We start from the raw sequence: 10,940 nt of genomic DNA, 5'->3' as shown, positions 1-10,940 counted from the left end.
ATTGACAAATAATGAATTTTGCACGTATTGATTTTCATCAGTTGAACCCCCCCCCCCCTTTCCAAACAGCTGGATCCGCCTCTGACTCCCGTCAGTACTTCAGTACTTTGATTTGTTACGCAATCTAGTATGAATTTTATTTCAAATGTACTCACTACTGCAACAGCTGAAAACTGTAACAATAGTGTGGATTTTGATTTTGATGTGGTGAAAATATGCTTAATCTTCAGTTGCCACAATAAATCAAACACCTGATTGTCAATAGTGTTTATTCGATTGGTTTTAGTAACATATGTCTGATAAAAAAAATTATGATGTAATAAACCTAGACAAGTTTCAGTCCCCCAGTGTATCTCTTATAGATATAATGGATCTGTATGTGCAAGTCTGTTTTCTCCTAACTATATTTTCCCAGGGGTTTGCTGGGAAAGAAATAAATCCAGGTAATAGAATCTAATATTTCAGGACGTTGTTTACTCAAGGTTTGAGTTCTCAAATTCGATATGTTATAAAGTTCAATGTTTTGAGTAAAATTTGTTCTAAACTTAAAATGTATTTATAAAATGAATTATTATTGGTATAACATTTGATATTGTTACTATATTATGGAATTTGGCTCAAACAAAGTTAGACTTTTAGCAAATTAAAACAGATGAAATTTGGACTAAATTTTTCAGCTTTTGTATTTACTGAAATATGTTTGGTATTGCTATAATATGTATAGTTAAGATTTTATTTATTATCTAACATTGTTTTGCATATTTCTGTTTGTTTTATTACACCTTTTCATTTCGATAATATACACTATACAAAAATATTGAAAAATGAGTATGAACGGTAAAAGACACCATATCTAAAAAATTTGATCATTGCCCTCATATAAATTTTATGCCAACAGAGTAAGGTCAATATACTACGTTTAATAATATAAATGTTATAGTGTAATCTTCATTAATTAGGGTCTTCCGTTTTCCAACGGAAGACCCTCTTGTTATTCTATTGTTAGGGTCTTCCGTTTCCTACGGAAGACCCTCTTGTTATTCTATTGTTTCTTTCTATTATTATTATTAGGGTCTTCCGTTTCCAACGGAAGACCCTCTTGTTATTCTATTGTTTCTTTTTAGGGTCTTCCGTTTCCAACGGAAGACCCTTTTGTTTTTCTACGGTTTCTTTTTTTAGGGTCTTCCGTTTCCAACGGAAGACCCTCTTGTTATTCTATTGTTTCTTTTTATTATTATTATTATTATTATTCTTTTTCTTTATTTTTCTGACTTTTTTAAAGCTTAATATCTCAAAAAGTTTTCAACGGATTTACATGAAACTTTCAGGGATTATGACACATCACTGTCCCTAAAAGATGTTATTTTTTTAAGTACAACGTCACTTTCGTTTTTACGTTACGTCAATTTTTAAATTTTAAAAAAGTGATTTTGTCCAGGGCGTTTTTCAAAAACGCTTAAAGATAAAGACTTGGAATTTTCTGTGTTGAAGCATTGATCGTTTTTATTTGGACATAAGGCTGGAATTTAGTTTCCGACACTTCCGGTCCAAACCGGAAGTGTTTTAAAATTTTCGAATTTTCGATTTTTTTTTTTTAATTTCAAATGTTTATGAGGTTTGTAGAGTTGGTCATACTGAATACGAAACTGAAATCCGTTTGAAAATCGGAAGATGCATTATAGAGATATCGGGGTTTAAAAATTGATTTTTCCGGAAATTTTCTTTCCGCGTCCTTGGTTTAAAAAATAGCGTAATGTTCAAAGTAAAATTAACTCGTACCAAAAATAATTGCTAAGTCGTACTTAAACACATTCGGATTTTTTTTTTGTTAAGTCGTTCTTGAAATCGGAAAGGTTTTTGTTAAGTCGTACTTAAAATCATTCGGATTTTGTTAAGTCGTACCAGGAATAATTCGATTTTTTCATCTTTTTATTTTTGTTTCTCTTGTTATTGGTTTAAGAGCTTTGCTTCTTACAGGAATTTCCAGCTTTACTTCCGACATTAACGGGAGACCCACTCGTTGCTTTGCAACGAGCTTTGCTCTAGTTTCTTATTCTTATTATTATTATTCTTTTTATTTTTTTTCCAACTCAAATATTTCAAAAACGCTTTCATCGATTGTTTTGAAATTTGCAGGTTTAATGTGTATCTGAAAGATCTCTATGATATGAAAAAATTATTTGATGACGTCATCAATTTCGTCAGATATTGACGTTTTTCACGTTTTAAAAAGTGATTTTGTCCGGAACTTTTCTCATTTTCGACTTGAGAAAAAGCTTTGAGATTTACAGAGAATATAGAACTACCTATTTACTTATGACATAAGGCTGGAAACTAAATTTGGACACTTCCGGTCGAAACCGGAAGCAAAACCAATTTTTTTGAAATTTCATGTTTTTGAATTTTTAAAATTAAACAAACGTATCTGACGGTAATTTTCATGCTGATTACGAAACTGAAAACCGTTTTTAGATCGGACGATTCATTACAGAGATATCCGGGTTTAAAAATTGATTTTTCCGGAAATTTTGATTCCGTGTTCTTGGTTTAAAAAATAGCATAATGTTCAAACTAAAATAAATCGTACCAAAAAAAATTGTTAAGTCGTACTCGAAAACATTCGGATTTTTTTGTTAAGTCGTTCTTGAAATCAAAAAAGATTTTTGTTAATTCGTACTCAAAATAATTCGGATTTTGTTAAGTCGTACCAGGAATAATTCGATTTTTTTTATCTTTTTATTTTAATTACTCTTGTTATTGGTTTAAGAGCTCTGCTTCTTACAGGAACTTCCAGCTTTGCTTCCTACATCAACGGAAGACCCACTCGTTGCTTTGCAACGAGCTTTGCTCTAGTTATTAGGGTCTTCCGTTTCCAACGGAAGACCCTCTTGTTTTTCTTCGGTTTCTTTTTATTATTATTTTATTTTTTATTTTTTTTCTGACTCCTTCTCGGCTTTATATCTCAAAAAGTTTTCATCCGATTTCAATGAAATTTTCAGAGCTTTTGTAAAGTTACCGTGCCTAAAAGATGTTAAAGTTTCAGCATTTACTTCACTTCCGTTCAAATTTGGCGGCCATTTTTAAATTTAAAAAAAGTGATTTTGTCCGGAAGAAATCTCTGTAAACTTTAAAGATATCGCTTTGAAATTTTTAACTGATGATAGATGTATCAATTCTATAATGTACTGGGGGGTTTAAAATTTTGTTCATCAATTTTGCTCAAAACCGGAAGCAGTTCCAATTTTTGGAAATTTTCATTTTTTTGAACAAAATAAGACAATACACCAGTCTTATAGAACTTGCCATGGTGAATTCAAATCTGAAATCCGTTTGAAAATCGGACGATGCATTACAGAGATGTCGGGGTTTAAAAATTGATTTTTCCGGAAATTTTGATTCCGCGTCCTTGGTTTAAAAAATAGCATAATGTTTAAAGTAAAATTAATTCGTACCAAAAATAATTGTTAAGTCGTACTTGAACACATTCGGATTTTTTTTTGGTCAAGTCGTTCTTGAAATCAGAAAGGTTCTTGTTAATTCGTACTTAAAATCATTCGGATTTTGTTAAGTCGTACCAGGAATAATTCGATTTTTTCATATTTTTATTTTAGTTACTCTTGTTGTTGGTTTAAGAGCTCTGCTCCTTACAGGAACTTCCGGCTTTACTTCCGACATTAACGGAAGACCCACTCGTTGCTTTGCAACGAGCTTTGCTCTAGTTATTATTATTATTCTTTTTCTTTTCTTCTGACTCCTTTTTTGCCTCATAACTCAAAAGGTTTTTAACCGATTTTAATGAAATTTTCAGAGATTATTGCAAGTTAGCGTCCCTCAAAAATGTAAAAGTTTAATAGAAAACGTCACCTCCGTTTTGAAGTGACGTCATTTTTAAAAATTTCAAAAAGTCATTTTGTCCCGGACTTTTCTCAAAAACGCTTTAAGATAGAGGCTTGAAATTTTCAATGGTTATGATTTGGTCGATTTACCTCTGTAATAAGGCTCGAAATGAAAATCGGTCACGTCCGCTCGAAACCGGAAGTGAAACAAATTTTTCGAAAAAATGAATTTTCTGATCAAATCAAAAATGAATATGTGTTTTGTAGAGCTTATGAAGCTGAATCTAACACTGAAAACCGTTTTAAAATCGGACGATGCATTACAGAGCTATCTGGGTTTAAAAATTGATTTTTCCGGAAATTTTGATTCCGCGTCCTTGGTTTAAAAAATAGCATAATGTTTATGGTAAAGTTAACTCGTACCAAAAATAATTGTTAAGTCGTACTTAAACACATTCGGATTTTTTTTGTTAAGTCGTTCTTAAAATCAAAAAGGCTTTTGTTAAGTCGTACTTAAAATCATTCGGGTTTTGTTAAGTCGTACCAGGAATAATTTTTTTTCATCTTTTTATTTTAACTACTTTTGTTATTGGTTTAAGAGCTCTGCTTCTTACAGGAACTTCTAGCTTTACTTTCGACATTAACGGAAGACCCACTCGTTGCTATGCAACGAGCTTTGCTCTAGTTAGGGTCTTCCGTTTCCAACGGAAGACCCTCTTGTTATTCTATTGTTTCTTTTTATTATTATTAGGGTCTTCCGTTTCCAACGGAAGACCCTCTTGTTATTCTATTGTTTCTTTTTATTATTATTATTATTATTCTTTTTCTTTTCTTCTGACTCCTTTTTTGCTTCATAACTCAAAAGGTTTTAAACCGATTTTCATGAAATTTTCAGAGATTTTTGCGAGCTGGCGTCCCTCAAAAATGTTGAAGTTTTAAAGAGAACGTCACCTCCGTTTTGACGTAACGTCATTTTTAAAAATTTCAAAAAGTCATTTTGTCCCGGACTTTTCTCAAAAACGCTTTAAGATAGAGGCTTGAAATTTTCAATGGTTATGATTTGGTCAATTTACCTCTGTAATAAGGCCGGAAATAAAAATCTGTCACTTTCGGTCGAAACCGGAAATGAAACAAAATTTTCGAAAAAATGAATTTTCTGATCAAATTAAAAATGAATATGTGTTTTGTAGAGCTTATTAATCTGAATCTAAACCTGAAAGCCGTATTAAAATCGGACGATGCATTACAGAGATATCGGGGTTTAAAAATTGATTTTTCCGGAAATTTTGATTCCGCGTCCTTGGTTTAAAAAATAGCGTAATGTACAAAGTAAAATTAACTCGTACCAAAAATAATTGTTAAGTTGTACAGTAACACATTCGGATTTTTTTTGTTAAGTCGTTCTTGAAATCGGAAAGGTTTTTGTTAAGTCGTACTTAAAATCATTCGTATTTTGTTAAGTCGTACCAGGAATAATTCGATTTTTTCATCTTTTTATTTTAGTTACTCTTGTTATCGGTTTTAGAGCTCTGCTTCTTACAGGAACTTCTAGCTTTACTTCCGACATTAACGGAAGACCCACTCGTTGCTTTGCAACGAGCTTTGCTCTAGTTATTATTCTTTTTCTTTTCTTCTGACTCCTCTTTTGCTTCATAACTCAAAAGGTTTTGAACCGATTTTTATGAAATTTTCAGAGATTTTTGCAAGTTGGCGTTCCTTAAGAATGTTAAAATTTTGAAGAGAACGTCACCTCCGTTTTGACGTGACGTCATTTTTAAAAATTTCAAAAAGTCATTTTGTCCCGGACTTTTCTCAAAAACGCTTTAAGATAGAGGCTTGAAATTTTTAATGGTTATGATTTGGTCGATTTACCTCTGTAATAAGGCTCGAAATGAAAATCTGTCACTTCCGGTCGAAACCGGAAGTGAAACAAATTTTTCGAAAAAAATGAATTTTCTGATCAAATCAAAACCGTATATGTGTTTTGTAGAGTGTATTAAGCTGAATCTAACACCTAAGCCGTTTTAAAATCGGACGATCCATTACAGAGATATCGGGGTTTAAAAATTGATTTTTCCGGAAATTTTGATTCCGCGTCCTTGGTTTAAAAAATAGCGTAATGTTTAAAGTAAAATCAATTCGTACCAAAAATTATTGTTAAGTCGTACTTGAACACATTGGAATTTTTTTTGTTAAGTCGTACTTCAAATCGGAAAGGTTTTTGTTAATTCGTACTTAAAATCATTCGTATTTTGTTAAGTCGTACCAGGAATAATTCGATTTTTTTCATCTTTTTATTTTAGTTACTCTTGTTGTTGGTTTAAGACCTCTGCTTCTTACAGGAGCTTCCAGCTTTACTTCCGACATTAACGGAAGACCCACTCGTTGCTTTGCAACGAGCTTTGCTCTAGTTATTATTCTTTTTCTTTTCTTCTGACTCCTTTTTTGCCTCATAACTCAAAAGGTTTAAAACCGATTTTAATGAAATTTTCAGAGATTTTTGCAAGTTAGCGTCCCTCAAAAATGTAAAAGTTTTGAAGAGAACGTTACTTCCGTTTTGACGTGACGTCATTTTTAAAAATTTCAAAAAGTCATTTTGTCCCGGACTTTTCTCAAAAACGCTTTAAGATAGAGGCTTGAAATTTTGAATGGTTATGATTTGATCGATTTACCTCTGTAATAAGGCTCGAAATGAAAATCGGTCACTTCCGGTCGAAACCGGAAGTGAAACAAATTTTTCGAAAAAATGAATTTTCAGATCAAATCAAAAATGAATATGTGTTTTGTAGAGCTTACTTAGCTGAATCTAACACTGAAAGCCGTTTTAAAATCGGACGATGCATTACAGAGATATTGGGGTTTAAAAATTGATTTTTCCGGAAATTTTGATTCCGCGTCCTTGGTTTAAAAAATAGCGTAATGTTAAAAGTAAAATTAACTCGTACTATAAATAATTCTTAAGTCGTACTGTAACACATTCGGATTTTTTTTGGTTAAGTCGTTCTTAAAATCGGAAAGGTTTTTGATAAGTCGTACTTAAAATCATTCGTATTTTGTTAAGTCGTACCAGGAATATTCGATTTTTTTCATCTTTTTATTTTAGTTACTTTTGTTATTGGTTTAAGAGCTTTGCTTCTTGCAGGAACTTCCAGCTTTACTTCCAACATTAACGGAAGACCCACTCGTTGCTTTGCAACGAGCTTTGCTCTAGTTCTTTTTATTTTTTTTTCTGACTCCTTTTCGGCTTTATAACTCAAAAAGTTTACAACTGATTTTAATGAAATTTTCAGAGGTTGTGTGCAACTTGAATACCTCAAAGTTCGTGAAGTTTCTTTGAAAACGTCACTTCCGTTTTTACGTTACGTCATTTTTAAAATTTTCAAAAAGTCATTTTGTCCGCGGCGTTTCTCAAAAACGCTTTGAGATAGAGGCTTGAAATTTTCAATGGTTATGATTTAATCGATTTACCTCTGTAATAAGGCTGGAAATGAAAATCTGTCACTTCCAGTCGAAACCGGAAGGGAATCAAATTTTTCGAAAAAATAAATTTTCTGATCAAATCAAAAATGAATATGTGTTTTATAGAGCTTATTAAGCTGAATCTAACACTGAAAGCCATTTTAAAATCGGACGATGCATTACAGAGATAAACGAGTTCAAAAAATGATTTTTCCGGAAATTTTGATTCTGCGTTTTTGGTTAAGAAATTAGTATCAAGATCTTTGTTAAATTAACTTGTACCTAAAAATTAATTGTTAAGTCGTACTGTAACACATTCGGATTTTTTTTGTTAAGTCGTTCTTGAAATCAGAAAGGTTTTTGTTAAGTCGTACGTAAAATCATTCGGATTTTGTTAAGTCGTACCAGGAATAATTCGATTTTTTCATCTTTTTATTTAAGGTACTCTTGTTATTGATTTAAGAGCTCTGCTTTTTACAGGAACTTCCAGCTTTACTTCCGACATAAACGGAAGACCCACTCGTTGCTTTGCAACGAGCTTTGCTCTAGTTTCTTTCTATTATTAGGGTCTTCCGTTTCCAACGGAAGACCCTCTTGTTATTCTATTGTTTCTTTTTATTATTATTATTATTATTCTTTTTCTTTATTTTTCTGACTTTTTTAAAGCTTAATATCTCAAAAAGTTTTCAACGGATTCACATGAAATTTTCAGGGATTATGAAGTATCACTGTCCCTTAAAGGTGTTAAATTTTACACTACAACGTCACTTCCGTTTTTACGTTACGTCAATTTTTAAATTTTAAAAAAGTGATTTTGTCCAGGGCGTTTTTCAAAAATGCTTCAAGATAGAGACTTGGAATTTTCTGTGTTGAAGCATTGATCGTTTTATTTGGACATAAGGCTGGAATTTAGTTTCCGTCACTTCTGGTCCAAACCGGAAGTGCTTTAAAATTTTCGAATTTTCGAATTTTTCGTTTTAATTTCAAATGTTCACGAGATTTGTAAAGTTGGTTACGCTAAATACGAAACTGAAATCCGTTTGAAAATCGGTTGATGCATTACTGAGATATCGGGGTTTAAAAATTGATTTTTCCGGAAATTTTAATTCCGCGTCCTTGGTTTAAAAAATAGCGTAATGTTCAATGTAAAATTAACTCGTACCAAAAATAATTGTTAAGTCGTACTTGAACACATTCGAATTTTTTTTGTTAAGTCGTTCTTAAAATCGCAAAGGTTTTTGTTAAGTCGTACTTAAAATCATTCGTATTTTGTTAAGTCGTACCAAGAATATTCGATTTTTTCATCTTTTCATTTTAGTTACTTTTGTTATTAGTTTAAGAGCTGTGCTTCTTACAGGAACTTCCAGCTTTACTTCCGACATTAACGGAAGACCCACTCGTTGCTTTGCAACGAGCTTTGCTCTAGTTATTATTATTATTCTTTTTATTTTTTTTTCTGACTCCTTTTCGGCTTAATAACTCAAAAAGTTTACAACTGATTTTAATGATACTTTCAGAGATTATGTGCAATTATAATACCTCGAAGTTTAAGAAGTTTCTTTGAAAACGTCACTTTCGTTTTAACGTTACGTCATTTTTAAAATTTTCAAAAAGTCATTTTGTCCGCGGCGTTTCTCAAAAACGCTTTAAGATAGAGGCTTGAAATTTTCAATGGTTATGATTTGTTCGATTTACCTCTGTAATAAGGCTGGAAATAAAAATCTGTCACTTCCGGTCGAAACCGGAAGTGAAACAAATTTTTCGAAAAAATGAATTTTTTGATCAAATCAAAAACGTATATTATTTTTGTAAAAATGTTTATGCTGAATCTAACACTGAAATTTGTTTTAAAATCAGACGATTCATTGCAGAGATATTTGGGTTTTAAAAATGATTTTTCCGGAAATTTTGATTCCGTGTTCTTGGTTAAGAAACTAGTTTAACATTAAACTAGGTTATTCCGGAATATTTGTTTCCGTATTCCTGATTTGTCTTGGGTTAACTCGTACCCGAAACAATTCAAAAATTAAAACTAGAAATAAAAGTTACAAATGAATTTATGTATAAATGCATCTACTTTTGCTGCGAATTATCGAATTGATTGAAATTGTCATGCCGGCATTGATGGTCTCGTAACATGTTATCGTATCATTTACTTCGTAGTAAAGATAAACGTACAGTTTACATGGTTCGTCAAGGAATTAGATCTATTTCATATGAAGTTGTGTTCGTGGCAATAAACGTATTAATGTTTTCTTCGTAATTTCAAAATCGACATAAGTATCGTACGAGTGATCAACTTGCTGAAACGAAGGTGAAGGTCGATTGGAAAATCACAGTGCGTCCTGCAGTCCTTGAAAAGAGAAATTAAACTAATTGTTACCTCTGCTGAACGGGTATTCACGACATTTAGATTGTTAGTGAAAGAGAAGATTTAATGTAACGATCGGCAAACCACACCGTTTGGTATTCTCCTTGTTGTTTACCAACGCAAGATATGAGTCGTAAGTTTTGTTTTTGTTTTGTAATAGGTCACGTGTGCGGTTGTGCACACCGTCCTCGGTTCTAGTAAAGCGTTAGATTTCTTAAATCACAATGGCTACAACACAGGGTCTTGCTTTCTATTTACTGTTTCGTTGCTCTGCTACACGTTTTTCGTAAACGGGGTTTAGTAACGCGGTTATATATGATAAGTTTTTACCCGGAGTTATGGCAAAAAGTGATTTCTCCGCACACAGTTTGGTACGAGTGAACTGTGATTGAAGGTTTTGACCTTAACAAATGATTGTTCTTAGCTAATTAGCTTGATCTACCTGCATTGCTCTATTTTGCTATCTGAAGTTCTCTACCTAACCTTGATGTTATTTTGGTTTTTATGTAAAACAGGCTAAAAAGAGAACTGTCACGCTCGATCTACTTGCATTGCTTTATTTTCCAACCAGAAGTTAGCTATATAACCTTAATAATATTTTTATGTAAACAGACTAAAAGTGGCAAAGAACTGCAATTTATATTATACTGTGTAGTTTTATAAAAGCAGCCCAGAACAAAGTAGGTTAAAACATTGCTGCTTTTGAGCAGTTTTTGAGCAGAACATGGATTTCTGTTGTTTGAGTAACTGTATGGCACCTTCTGTGTGGTGAGGCATGGATACAAGTGATTACTTTACATTGTGCTCAATTATTGCCTATTATCATGTTAACCAGAATTGTTTTTCTTTGTTATTCCATTTAAGACAGTTGTATGTATAGTCGCAAAACATTTAGAACATCGACTGTATTTGTGCATATAAAGAGCACCATTTTGAAGAATAAGAGTGATTTTTTCTGTGAATATTTTTAGATCAGTTCAAAGTTGATAATTGATGCTGCACTTGAGTGCGATTTTTCAGTACAATTGTCAATTGTCCACTTGAGAAAAAGGTATGATTGAGTCGCTAAAAAAACATAATTCAGGTAAGTAAATAAAGGAATGTCGGTAAATCAAGCTACGTAGCTAAACCTGGTGATTGTACAAGACCAGCATAACATATTAACTTAAAGACAGCCTAAATTGTCTATTATTTAAAAAATTTTGAAATGTTTAAGAATTTCAAGCATTATTCCAAAACGACAATAAATTTTTACACTAATAGATTAGCAAATT

General features: G+C 32.0%; 1 protein-coding gene across 1 annotated transcript in view; it reads left to right on the top strand.

The window, feature by feature from the left end:
- Positions 1-348: 348 nt before the first annotated feature.
- LOC128177189 (fibrinogen-like protein 1) overlaps positions 349-10,940 on the top strand; it is a 33,979-nt gene continuing 23,387 nt past the window's right edge. The window contains exon 1 of the mRNA XM_052843783.1: positions 349-443. The gene's annotated coding sequence lies outside the window, so the exon portion shown is untranslated. The remainder of the gene's footprint in view (positions 444-10,940) is intronic.

The sequence above is a fragment of the Crassostrea angulata genome, chromosome 3, assembly GCF_025612915.1.
Source record: "Crassostrea angulata isolate pt1a10 chromosome 3, ASM2561291v2, whole genome shotgun sequence".
Classification (NCBI taxonomy): Eukaryota; Metazoa; Mollusca; class Bivalvia; order Ostreida; family Ostreidae; genus Magallana; species Magallana angulata.
Note: the sequence above shows the minus strand (reverse complement) of the source record. Positions and strands in the feature narration are given on the sequence as shown.